General features: G+C 35.5%; 1 long non-coding RNA gene across 1 annotated transcript in view; it reads right to left on the reverse strand.

Annotated features, from left to right (window-relative positions):
- Positions 1–10,088: 10,088 nt before the first annotated feature.
- Positions 10,089–14,242, reverse strand: part of LOC121727876 — a 28,385-nt gene continuing 24,231 nt past the window's right edge. The window contains exon 5 of the long non-coding RNA XR_006035739.1: positions 10,089–10,226. This is a non-coding gene — a long non-coding RNA (uncharacterized LOC121727876). The remainder of the gene's footprint in view (positions 10,227–14,242) is intronic.

Raw genomic sequence — 14,242 nt, forward strand, 5'->3', positions numbered from 1 at the left:
TCTACTGGAGCAATTTTTCTGTTATATGGAACAGATAAGAAGTAGACCACGTGAAGGATCATAGGCTATTTTTTGTGGAAAAATGTACGGTTACTGCACAATATACTTTTATGATTTGCGCGTAAACTATTCAATCTATTTTGATGGAATTTGATATGGATTTCGTTTGAGTCTCGGCAAAGGACAAGGAATACTAATTTTGTCCCGGAAAATGTATGGTTCCCACACAATAAACTTTTATGATTATTGCCTTAAACTGTTCAATCTATTTTGATGAAATTTGGCATGGAGATTGGAGATACTAATTTGAATCTGGGACAAGGAATGTTTTTTGTCCCGGAAAAATGTGCGGTTCCCACACTATATACTTTTCTAATTTGCGCGTAAACGACTCAATCGATGTACGGGAACAACTATAGGTATAAACTAAAGCTAGTAATATAACGCTCGCGCAACCGCGTCGCCGCCGCGTCGCTCTCGCCGCTCCGCCGCCCTCCAGATTTAAGGCAGAGGCCTTAAGATCAGCTGAAGCTTGTAACACGGGAGACGCAACGCAGCACAGCATTTTTAAAAACAGCTATCAACTAATCTAAATTGTACTTTATATTCTACACAAGAAGGTACTTCTTTAAATGCCACAGTTTTTGACTGGCGCCCGATACTGTGTGATGAACGTAAATAAATTATAATATACCTTAGGTATCCTAACCTTTTGTAGTGCAATTTTTCCGCATCGGAAATGTACCGGAGCCAAACAAATTATTATGTGGGTGCGTTCAACTTTCATACCTAATTTGCATTTTATTTGTCGCTCGGAATTCATAATTTAACCTGGTTACGTGGCCGGGGAATCCCGAGGAAAGTTTGCGCATATTTTAGTCCATGTCGTGCGTAGACGGCAGACATAACTTTATACAGGGTGTGATAAAACTAAGTGATTAAATACTTTAGGGTGTGTACGTGTTCCTTGTAGAGAGTTCACTGTGAAAGTAGCAGCGCTGAAAGACCAATTTTTTTTTTACTTTTGTATGGGGAAACTCGTTAGTCGTGACGCTCGGACCCTTGCCCATACAAAAGTAAAAAAAAATCGTCTTTCAGCGATGCTACTTTCACAGTCTACAAGGAACACGTACACACCCTAAAGTATTATCACTTATTTTTGTTACACACTGTATACAGTTCACTGTAAAAGAAGCAGCGTTGAAAGAGTTGTGATTTGTATGGTCAAGCGCCCGAGCGTCATGAGTTTTCTTATACTTAAACGTTTAAAAGTTAGGGCCCTTCCACACGACGCGGACGCATCAGAAACGCGCGTCGCGTCGTCATTCAGTGCGCAATAAATACGTCGTGTGGAAAAAAAAATGATTTTTTTACAGTAACTCGATATTGGGTACCCAATAACTACCCATATTATTATTATTTATAAGTACACCCTAAACGAAATTCTGATTGTCGCTGGCTCTTGGACCATTAAAGTTATTAGCTGCAACTTGCAAGTTGCAACATTAACGGCCGTTCCCAATATTTGATCTATCTCTGGTTTTGCCCTACTAGAGATAGGAATAGCTCACAATTGACATAAAATATATGTCTCTAAAGTCAATTGTGAGCTATTCCTATCTCTAGTAGGGCAAAACCAGAGATAGATCAAATATTGGGAACGGCCGTTAAACGATACTTTGATGACATTTTGTCTTTTATTATTACTTATTAGATTTGTTTGTTTTAATATTCAATTTTTAGAACGTCAAAATGTATAAGCGCGGCGGGGCGTCCAAATTTTTCTGATCACCGGATAATGTGAGGCCGGGCTTAATGACAATGTTTTGCACATTTCGTGTAGGTTAGATTTTACATTCCCTTTTTACGATTCCTCCTACCTTCTCGTATTTGTTGTTGTTGGACCGTCGGATGTTGTTTTGTTATTAACGTTAAAATCGTTAAATTATATCACCACATCGTAACTCGTGATTATCTGTCATGGCTTAAAATAATCTTACGGTAGGTGTAGGTGTTACGTTTTTCAAATGCTCACCTGATTTTTTGTTCGTAGTCTATGTGGCAAAGGACAAACGTAGGTACCTAAAACAATTTCCATTCCATTCTGATGCCTACTGGATTTTTGTTCTTAGTTGTGGCTAACCGCTAAGGACAATAGTTATCTGAGTTATTTATTTTATTATTAAGTTGTGGATGAGCTCAACAACTTAAAACATAATATTAATAAAGTACAAGCACAGAATACATGGTACCTATAAGTTTAACAAGCTTATTAGCAACTTAGCATTTAGCAATCCATCGCCTAAATAATTTTGGGTAAAGTAACTATATACCTATATTAAGATACTTTCCCAAGCGCAATGTCCAAACTCCAAGCTAGTCCATAAAAAAATTAAGTAAACAGGTAAAGACTTCTATTTAAACTGATGGTACCTAGGTAGGTACTTATCTCAATAATCAATATTTTTGGCTTTTTTATAAAATAAGGGCACAAACGAGCAAACAGATCACCTGATTGAAAGCCACTACCGCCACCTATGGACACTCGCAACCATGGGCGTATATAAGGGGGGGGGGGGGGGGGGTCCTGGGGGTCTGGACCATGAAGCTAATTAGTTCATGGTCTGGGCCCCCCCACCACTCTCTCATCTTACTTGCCCAATCGACAATATATTATACCCACCGATTTTCATCGGCGAGGTACATGTATTTTTTTCTATTTACAATATAATAATAATGAATATAATGTGGAGCGTGGGTATTTAGGCTGCTGCAGAACCCTTCATGGGCGAGTCCAACTCGCACTTGGCTGCTTTTTTACGTTAGGTTAGGTTAGGTTAGGGTTAAGGGTCCCTTATCAAAGCTATATATATACGCCCGTGCTCGCAACATTAGATGAGCTGCAAGTGCGTTGCCGGCTTAAAAGTCTTAATAAAGAATAGGTATTTACTATTCGTATTCGCACATTATCTCGTTATTTTAACCTTAATATTTAAAGTAGGTAAGAGCATAATATTATTTGTTATTTGATATTTCCTACTAATCCCATTTCTTGAACACTGCTGCTCTAGAATCACAATAGCATTATGTTTGTATGTCACCTAATTGTTCTACTTTTGGGCCGAAATGCACTGAGACAATGATTCTGGGTTATTTGGGATTTTCCGAATAATGGCCGGTTTACATTATTCAAATCCAGTGATCCAATCCAGAGATTTTTTTTGCAAAATTGCATTCCAATTTCCAGTACACTCGAATTTCCAGCGCTGTTACATTATTCGGTATTCCAATAGTAATCCAGTGCAGAATTGGATTGGAATAATGTAAACCGGCCATTACACCTACAACCTCTTGGGTCTGGCAAAAACCTTCAAAACTCAAAATATCTGCACACCCATCAAAACTGCTGAACCGATTTTGTTGGAGTGCAGCAGCGTTGCCAGATTTTTTTTTGTACCAAGTCGGGACTTTGAAACTTTTTGAGAAAAAAAGCGGGATTCTTCAGTCAAAAGCGGGACACAACAAAAGTTTTTTTTATTTTATTTTTTATCTTTTTATTTGCGTTATAATAACGTTTACGTGACAAAAAATAGCTAAAGTAGCCAAAGAAAATCCACTCCTCTACCTCCCGTACTTTTATCTTCATTACGCACCTTTCTCAGCGTACACGTACGTTCGGGCTTTCCCCGAAAAGCGGGACTGAGCCTGTCCCGCGCGGGACATTTAATTTTGATGAAAAAATCGGGACGTCCCGCCAAAATCGGGACGTCTGGCAACGCTGAATTGTGCAGATACTTTGAGTCGCGAGAAGGGACAAAGGATACTTTTTATCATAGAAAAAGGTACGATTCATCCGGGATAAATTAATTTTGCCGCAACGGAGTTGCGGCCGCCACTTTTATAAATCTTAGGTAAAGTTCTCAGCTGTTCTAGAAATCAAAGATACACGCGTATTATAAAATGAATATTAATAATATTAAATAATCGTTATTACGAAACAATAGGCGATAAAAAACGTATAGAACAATAGTTTTATGTAATCGCTAAAATATTATGTTAATATACTGACAGGTCTTTCAGTTCTTTCTTTTATATGTCGCTGTCATCTGGTTTATATCTGCGATTCGATAGAATGACTAGCGCATTCATTGACTGACACCATTCAATTGAACGACTAAAGGAACGTCAAGAAGTTGACTGTGACGTTTAACGTTTTGACTAAAAGTCATACAGTGAAGTCGTTAAATGTAATGCTATAATTTGTTTTAAGTAGCCGTTGACGAGGTAGTAATAGGTAAATCCACGCTGTCATATTATTTTATTACAAATAAAGCACTTTAAAGTAAATCTGGTCGACAAAATATCAACACAGCGCTATCAGCTATGCGAGCTGTTTGACGCCATGTTTGTTTTAGTGACTACTAGCGCTGCAGTGGAAAAAAGTGAAATACGTTCAATTACCTGACTGATTTCATGTCCGCACTCCGCTATATTATAGTTGGATGTTGAGTGAGTGACGATCGTTCAATCGACGGGCTCCATACTTTCGATTGGTATAGAATTTGTCTATTAACCAAACCAGCAAAATGTTAAAAAAATATATATTTTTTTTAATTCTGGAATGAAAATTTTTAGGCAACCCACTTGCAATAAATTTGTTGACATACGTGAATGAATATAAAATACTTTTCATCCATTAGCCATCTCGGTGAAGAGATCCTAGGCCATAAAGTTTAGATGTATTTTCCGGGATAAAAAGTATTGTACCCGTCCACTCTGTCCAGTGCCGGATTTATATTTTTATGAGAGTAGGCCACTTTATTTCCGCCGCCCCATAATATACGAAATCTGTGGCCTCTATGGACGCGTTGTCGCCCCCTAGGGGCTAGGGCGCTGTCGTCCTCTAGGGGCTAGGACGCTGTCGCTCCTAGGACGCTGTGCCTATAACAGCCTATTTATAAATCCGGGCCTGTGTCCGCTCTTAAGAGATAGACCTGAAGTGTCCTATCCCATCTTATCAATTTTGATGGTATCTCTAGTTGCAAATAAGATAGTAATCTCATTTAGGTAATTGATGGGTCAGTATTGGTCCCGATACAAGTTCCCGATACAGGTTGTTAGCCACAGCCCACAGCCTAAATCTAGTAAGGAAATAGCTATTTGTGTCACAACGTTTAATTACTTTTGTCGACACACCTTATATCCATGCGCTAGCGAAATTATGTCTTGTATGTCTGTTACTTCTTCACGCCCAAACCGCTAAACTGATTTAGCTGAAATTTGGTATGGAGATACTTTGATTCCCAGGAAAAGACAAAGGGGACTTTTTATCCCGGAAAAATTTACGATTCCCCAGCGATAAACGAATTTTGGTGCAATAGAGTTGCGCGTGTCATTTCTAGACTAGACGACTCGGTGAATTTCGTATCACTCTCCTCCCTCTCCACCTTCCCTGGACTTCCACAAATACTTCAAGACTAAGATCAGCCAAATCGATTCAGCCGTTCTCGAGTTAGGAGGTAGGGAGACTAACAAAAATATTTTTTATTTCTATAGATGTTGTGCGTTGTGCCGAAATACTTCACGTGAAGAATAATGTTACGTTAATTAAACTAATAAGTCCTTGCCGAGGCAAAAGATTTACTTCTCAGTTTAGTTTTAGTTTAGGCGTAAAGAGGTAACAGATAGAGGTAGAGAGAAAGAGAATAGCACAATTTAGCCTTTGAATTTTGAATTTAGCCTTTGAAATAATATTATAATATTGTAATAACTAATATGCAAGAATCAGGAGTCAAGAGTCAAGACTATTGTTTAGTTCCGTTTGTAGAGTTATCCTATTAAAACTTAGTACCTGGATGACCGAGCTTTGCTCGGTATAGCAAACACTCATTGACTTCGTGTTACTTAATAACGCCATCTGCTGGTCGTTAAAACAATTAGTTAGTTATTATTCGCCAATAGATGTCAGGAAGAGTCATATTTTTCAGTTTATCGATTATCGATAAAACACGAATAAAAAGTCTTTTTCTGAAAAGATTCCTAGCTAGATCGATTTATCGCCCCCGAAACCCCCTATATACTAAATTTCATGAAAATCGTTGGAGCCGATTCCGAGATTTGTGTATATATAGGTATATATATACAAGAATTGCTCGTTTAAAGATATAAGATTAGCATTTAGCACTAAGAATTTATTCTTGTAATTTTATGTGGATCCTTAATTTAGCATAATTTTTTGGCAATTCTCACATTAATTAATTATTATTATAAACAACTGTCCTATCCGCACACACAAAAAAAAGTAGTAAGTCTATTATAGAGGTTTATGTTACCGTTCCACATTCCAGTAAAATGATATCTCTAGCACGCGCCCCTTCACACCTGTTGGAATACCCATCAATAAATTGAACGGTTCGATCCACCGCCTGCAAGCCCATGTTAACTTGGTACTTTCCGATACTTTTTCTATTATCGGCAATTTCCAATACCCTCCCAATATTCGAATAACCCAAAGTGTGCCCATTCGCACCCCTACTGTTTGTCCGTTACGCGTTATTAGAGAGTCTATTTAGCTTTTTGTGGTGATTGAAAAGTGGTTATTAAAATAACTTCTTTTTTTGAAGTCAGTTAAAAATACAGTCCAATATTTTTTTTTAGTTCCAGGGGTCCGATTTTGTTTTATTGTTCGCATAATGTTTACATATTTTCAATGTTATTAAACCACATGCTATTCTAATTAAATATCAATTAGCATTTAAATTTTTTGTCTGTAGACTGTAAATAATATTAGTAGGTAATTTACTAGTAACTAACTAAATAATTAATAAACATTTTAAACTATTAGCATATCGAACAAAATATGTTTTAATAAAAGACATATTTTGCTTTTAGGGTTCCGTACCCAAAGGGTAAAAACGGGACCCTATAACTAAGACTTCGTTGTCTGTCCGTCTGTCTGTCCGTCTGTCTGTCCGTCTGTCTGCCTCCAGGCTGTATCTCAAGAACCGCTATAGCTAGACTTCTGAAATTTTCACAGATTGTGTATTGTGCCGCTATAACAACAAATACTGAAAACAAAATAAAATTAATATTTAAGGGGGGCTCCCATACAACAAACGTGATTTTTTCTGCCTTTTTTGCTCTATATCAATAATTGCAAGAGGTAGGCACTTGAATTTTTCACACATTCTTTGTTGTGTACATATTGTGTACTTTAATAATTAATTATAATACTTATAAAAATAAAATAAAAATGTAAGGGGGGCACCCATACAAAAAACACATTTTTTAGCCTATTTTTGCTCTGTATCGGTACGGAACCCTTCGTGCGCGAGTCCGACTCGCATTTGGCCGATTTTTTACAGTCAACACACTGTTTCAATCACGTTAAAAATTAAAGTGAAAAAACTTGAAATGGAAATAAAGCTAAGTATTATTTTCTGTGTATTAGCAAATTGTGATTTCGAACGAGCAATTTTTGCTTTCAAGTTTTGACGATGGAATGTCAGTTAAAAGTTCTCACCATAATTATTTTGGTGTTGTGGTTACAAAGAAAAAGAAGGAAGTCGGCTTTAACTTATGTGTGGAACCAACGAACGTGGGAATTCCAACTCCACCCAATCTATGCGACCCTGGTTCCACCGAAGAAGTTAGTTTCCGAATTTCTCACGGTTCCATTCCCTATTTTATGGAGAGAAACCCGCTGGGAGGAAACGGTTTAAGCTCTAAGATATACTGCAAAAAGTCCATAATGCAACGCGCTTTGAAAATGATTAAAATATGTAATAATCAGCTGTTAGAATCAGGCTCCTCTAAATATTTTACGATCAGCCGGCGTGGAGGTTACACGAAAGTGGACTCTACAGTCTACTATTTTAGGCCTATATTATCCTTATCGGGGTATTGTCTCGTATTTAGGGGCGTCCCGTTTCTGTCTCTCTCGCACTCAGGTCATTGATCGTAGCCAGCTGGCGCATCCGTTACGAAGGACATAGCGCAGGCGTTGGAATGCGAGAGTCTCCTATGAACCCATGGGAGCCTAGTACTTGTGGAGGCTTGGAGCGTTTTTGGAGCCAGGTGAAAATGACGTAGGATCCTTCTTCTCCCGTCAACATTCCAATCAAGTATTTTTTCATGGAATGGCTTGCAAGTTGCATCTGCAACGTTTAATTAATACTTAATTCCTAAATAGGAATGTAAAATAGGTTTATTAGTTTTAGGTTAAGAACGTACTATGTAGGTACACGAATATATGTTTTTTACCGACATAGTACATACAATAATATTATCTAACTATTGCAATGTTTTTTAACCTTTTTAAGATGCTACCCCTTAGGTCCATGTTCTTTATCAGTTAATCACATAAAATACACATTCGTTTTGAACTAATTTACCTCTGATATGGCCTTATATTCCAACAAGATATTATGTATAACTTTCATTGAAACTTTGAGGTGAATTAAATTCGAATGGACTCTACTAGATCCATAGATAAAGTAGACTCTAGATAAATCATACCATATATTACAGAAATCTAACATTTACAAAATTATTTATCCGAAAATGTGTCTGACTATCCCTCTTAAACCTCTGCGCTAAACAGATGTAGATTTTGTAATTTGGTACAGATACTTTGAGTCCACTGTACTCCCAAGTCCCAACCCTACTAGACAAATGGCAAGCGATTATCGTAAACGCCAATGATGAAATACTCAAACCAGATATGTTACTACCGCGCGCGTTGTGAAGCTTCAAATACAGCCCAATTGGGCCGTCTGTAAACAACAGACGGCCCAATTGGGCCGTATTTGAGTCTGCATCGAGCGCAGTCACGAATGTGGCGCGTCTTGTCTTACCTAAATAAATTGAAAATGACGTCGTACCGCGTACGTGTATCGAATGACTCGAAAGTAAACAAAACACATGGAATCTCTTCTCTACCTCGATTATTTACATTTTCAATTATTTTTTCGAACAACCTGGAGAAAATCGAATTTTCGTCATAGCTCAGGCGAAGAAAGAGACAGCGATACAATTCGACGTTTAAAAATAGAACTGTCTCTTTTACGTAAATGGTTTTTCATATCTTTTGTTTCACTCATCTGTCAAATTTGTCAATGTCTGCAATTTTGAATTTGAAAATTGTTCGGAAGAGATTTAAGCCGGAAAATAGTATGGACGTAACATATCTGCATAAGTACAATATCATTGGTAACGCGAACAAAATGTAGGTATGTGATTTGACTTATGTCATCGCTTCGCTAGCGAATACTAATGTCAAATCCCATACATTTTGTTGGCGTTTACGATAATCGCTTGCCACATGTCTACAGGGCCAGGTATATTTATATTATTCCAATCCAGTGATCTAATCCAGCTCTTTTTTTTGCAAAATTGCATTCCAGAGCTTGCCAGTGCTCGTTTACATTATTGCAATACTAGCCCAGCGCTTTGATTAGGATAAAAATACTGTAAACCGGCCATTACATAAGATGTTTGCCTCCGCGATAAACGAATCCCTACGCAAAGTTACAAGAAACATCCAGCTAATGTAGGAAAACTTCTAGCAACATTGCGTAACATTATAGCAACAACTCGGGTCAGCGGGGAAAATAGCAACAAGGTCGAGGTGCTAAATCAAACTCAATACTGTTAATTAAGGAGCACTCGTACGTATTCATTTACCAGAGCTTTCCAGGCCGGAGTACACTACAAGAGATACGATACCAACTATATAATAGAATATTATAGAACCAGTAGATAGCAGTAGAAAATTCGTAGAAGGAATACGATTTATAATTATAAAATACGCCATGTTTTGCTGGATTGCAAAATCGGCATCGTCGAGACCTATCAAAATCGAAAGATAAAATAATTTCGAAAAGAAAAGCTCGTATGGTAAAAACCATTTTAGCGGTGGGTTTGGCGTGTACGGTTTTTCAAAATTGTTAAAAAAAAAAACAGTTACTTGGGCATTCTCGAGCGCGTCAGATATTCATACTACGTATGCCCCAAGTGTATCTGATAACATCGGTGTACTAATCTGCCGGTTTGCGTGGTGGACATATAAAGTAGTCAAAAATGCAAAAAAAAAAATACTCGAGTGCGTCAGATTTTCATAGGGGAGGTTTATCTCGGTATCCTGAAAGCATATTTTCTTAATCTGACAAAAATGTTGGTGGGTTCTCTTAATCTGACCGGAAAGGTTTTTTGGTTTCTTTTTTTTCCTTTTTTTCTCCTTGATAAAACGGGGAATTTAAGAATGACAATAAAGCGATAGAGACAACCAACGTAAATGTTTTATTAAGTAAGAATTGTATTATTTATTGTATAAAAAAAATCAAATGATATAAAAATTGTATTATCTCAGTCTGTATTACATGTTTATGGCAAATTCCTTTTTTTTTTGCTTCAATTCTTCACTTCGTTTTGCTTACGGTACGTCCAAAAAACAATTTGAGGATCAACAGGCTATTGAATAATATACATACATGAAACTGTACATGTTAACAATACTTTTGTATACAGAAACGCGTAACTTTTTCCGAGTCCACGAAAATTGTCGAGAAGCTTTAGAAAAAAAAATTGAGATATCGGACGTTCTTCTTTTTTGTCGACAATGACTTGTCTTCGGCGCAAAAAAATTAATATATTGCTCCTAAATACTAAACTTCCGTTTTTTTTATAAAAAATACAGTTGACAATGGAATATTTATAATGTCCTCAAAACTAGATTTTTTTATCAATATTTTTTACAAAATTAGTGTGACATAGAGTACAAAAATTGTGACAGAGGTGTTTTACATACAAATAAAGTGTGTCTCTCTATGACCACTGGTGTAAACAAACTGCTCTCGTAAAAAATAACCATATTGAAAATTTCTATCCAAAAACATTTACTGAACTACTTAACCATTGTTATTAAATGAATAAGAAGAATGTTTTTTAATGTTTCTAGTTTTAAATAAAAAAATATTTTATTGGCTATCTCCCGACGTATATGATTTTTATAGCTACCCTCTGTCACTTACTTTATGGTATGGTACAAATAATGTGCGTTAGTAATTTTGATCTTGGTCACTGGACAGGAGAGTAATTCTCCTCCGCCCCGCACCCGCGCTATGCGTTCCTACGCCCAGCACAATACCAGTCGTTCGCTCTCAAACAGTGAAAAGAGGTGCGTGTGTTTATTCGGCAATTGCTCTGTCACGTAACATATATGTATTTCCAAATATTATTGTAATTTCAATGTTTTAATATTATTTTCTTAATTCCTGATAAATATTTCATATGTGTCCAGTTTTATGCGTAAATTATAATTAGGAAAATGCTGAAAATCTCGGACACTACTATTTTACACCTCCATCACAAAGCACCTCTGTCACAAAATGTGACGGAATGGTATAATTCGTGACGAAGTAGTCATTTTTGTATGGAACTTAGAGCCTTATAGTTAATATTCATAATAAATGATTGTTAGTTTTTTATGTTGATTATTATATAGTCCATTATTTTGCTAATTTAAGCCAATCAGTAAGAAAGAAAAATGTAAACCAATCAGTAAGATTCATAGTAATTTTAAATGAATATTATAATATTTTATTGTTTTCTAAAATTAAAAATTGTTATAAGGTTAACTTTGTTCGGAAGGTATACATTTTGACCACTCCGTCACTTCATTAACCACTCTGTCACAAATGTCCCCCTAATAATTTTAGTTCAAAGTTATGTACGAACCGCTTTGTTGGTAATATTTACAAAAATAACGTTTTATAGTAATACTTGCAAAAAAATAAAAGTATTAACTATATTTTACAGTTGCTTTATTAGGCTATTTTCGTAATATTAAATAGTTTTATGTCTCTAGAAGCAAGAATGTGACAGAGTGGTATTGGATAATTAATTTAAAATGTTTATTTTAAGAATTCCGTCCAATAAAGCTCAATAAAAATAAATGTTTATATTCTTGATAAGAAATTACCGAGAAACTAAAGATCTGATTTTAAATGGAAAATAAAAAAAAAACATTTTTGTGACCGAGGTGTTATTTTTTTCATACCATTCCTACGAAATTTGAAATAAAACAAAAATTAAAGTAATACTTCGATGCATTATATGTTTTTGAAATCTACAATAACGAGGCAAAAATTTAAATTACATAATTCTAAACAAATCACATATCTATTTTTTTAACAAATGCCGAAATTTGTCCCAAAGATTGTCGATAAAAAAGAAGAACGTCCCATTATATAACAAAAGTCACATAATTGAGTATTTCAGAAAAAAATAATTATTGAATTTTTTAATGTATTTTAAAACCTTATTATTAATCATATTGATATTGAATGCAAAAACCTTAAAAAAATGTTTTTTCAATTAAATTATAAACAATTAAAAATTCATGAAATTTAAATAAAATCACGTGACTTATAAACGCGCCATGATTGAGATGTGACGTCACAGTGTATACATTTCAATAGTCTACGCCAATATTTACCTTATTTCGTTGAAGTTTAAGGTCAAAATCGTTTGCGCTAACTATAATACCAATCTACGTAGCTAAACTTTTTAGTAAATCCACAAACTGATGCTCCTATGACTCGAAATGAGAAATGTGGTTAGTGCCCGTTTTGTTTATTGTAAAACAAACTCTATTTTAAGTATTGAAGATGTGTTTTGGTTTTCAGTTTTAATAAATTTAAGGCTTAATTGAGTTTAGAAGTACGCGTCCAATCAAAACATTCGTTTGTTAAACAATACGTGGTATGTCAGTTCTACTGTTTTTAGTGTTCTGTGGTAAACATTAACAATGTGACGTCACACGCGCTAGGGTAGTGCGGGAGCTGCCGTCTTCATGTCTTCGGTATTTTTATTTTAAAATAACTTTTGAATTATTGCGAAAAACAAAAAAAAATGTTTGTTTGTTATAAAACTTATATGTGATCTTCCCATTTATCACAAAAAATAATTTTGGTGAAATACTCAATTTAATCATCGTTATTTTATATCAATTTTTTTTAACACCTTCAGTTTTCGAGATATATACTCAAAAAACCGGGAATTTGAGTTTTTATGATGCTTCAAGTCAAAAAGTTTTAACTTTGGACAAAAATGTAAAGAGAACTTTTTTGTGTAAAATAAAATTACCTTTTTGTTTATTTCAATTTTTTTTGTAAAATGTATCGTTCGCGACTTATATGCCGCAACGCGTTTTTCGGAAGACGAAATGGCTCCTCCACATTTCCGGTCATGAGGAAACCGGCAGATTTTGTATTTTTAGTAAGTTTTGGATTATATTCTTCAAAATAAAAAATTCAAAAATCGCGCACGAGAATGCCGGATTAACGTTTTTTTTACAAGTTTGCGACCCTATAACTCGGCGACGTCAAGGACTTATTGTCAGATTAGTTAAATTTAGTCTTAAAACACTAAAATCAACCCCCAATATCTTAATCTGACGCGCTCGAGTATTTCAGACTATCGATTTTTTTTTACTAATCTGATCGTCTATACTAGGCGAGCGTCACTACATATAGAGCTAAATACTTTACAAGGTTGTTCTATTAGGGCCAAGGTATCTCTCATATCTTAAACTGCCACGCTCGAGTATTACCGGAAATTCCCCTATTCGCCTCCCTAACTATTACAATATGTCCTCTCCCGGAAACATATTATTGTCCTTACTCGCTTTAATAGATGTAGCAGTTTTAATTAATTTATTTTATTAGTATGGTATATTCATAGTACCATGAAAACCTGCATTTTGTCATGACTTGGATTGCAAAGCGAAATGTTCTACATTAGTTTGTAGAGTGCGTTCGTAGCATAGCTCGCGTAGGCCGTAGCTCGTAGCGCTGATCTATCAATATTTTGTAATTTGTTCTTCTAAAAAACTTTTCATAAACCTGTTTTTAGGGTTCCGTACCCAAAGGGTAAAAACGGGACCCTATTACTTCGATGTCTGTCCGTCTGTCCGTCTGTCTCCAGGCTGTAACTCAAGAACCGCTATAGCTAGACATCTGAAATTTTCACATATTGTGTATATCTGTTGCCGCTATAACAACAAATACTAAAAACAAAATAAAATTAATATTTAAGGCTCCCATACAACAAACGTGATTTTTTTGGCTTTTTTTGCTCTATATCAATAATGGCAACATGATTTTTTCTCAAAGTATTTAGTTATATGTGTTCTTTAATATTCAATATTAATATTAAAATAAAATAAAAAATCATGGGGGGC

Source organism: Aricia agestis, chromosome 6, assembly GCF_905147365.1.
Source record: "Aricia agestis chromosome 6, ilAriAges1.1, whole genome shotgun sequence".
NCBI classification, from domain to species: domain Eukaryota; kingdom Metazoa; phylum Arthropoda; class Insecta; order Lepidoptera; family Lycaenidae; genus Aricia; species Aricia agestis.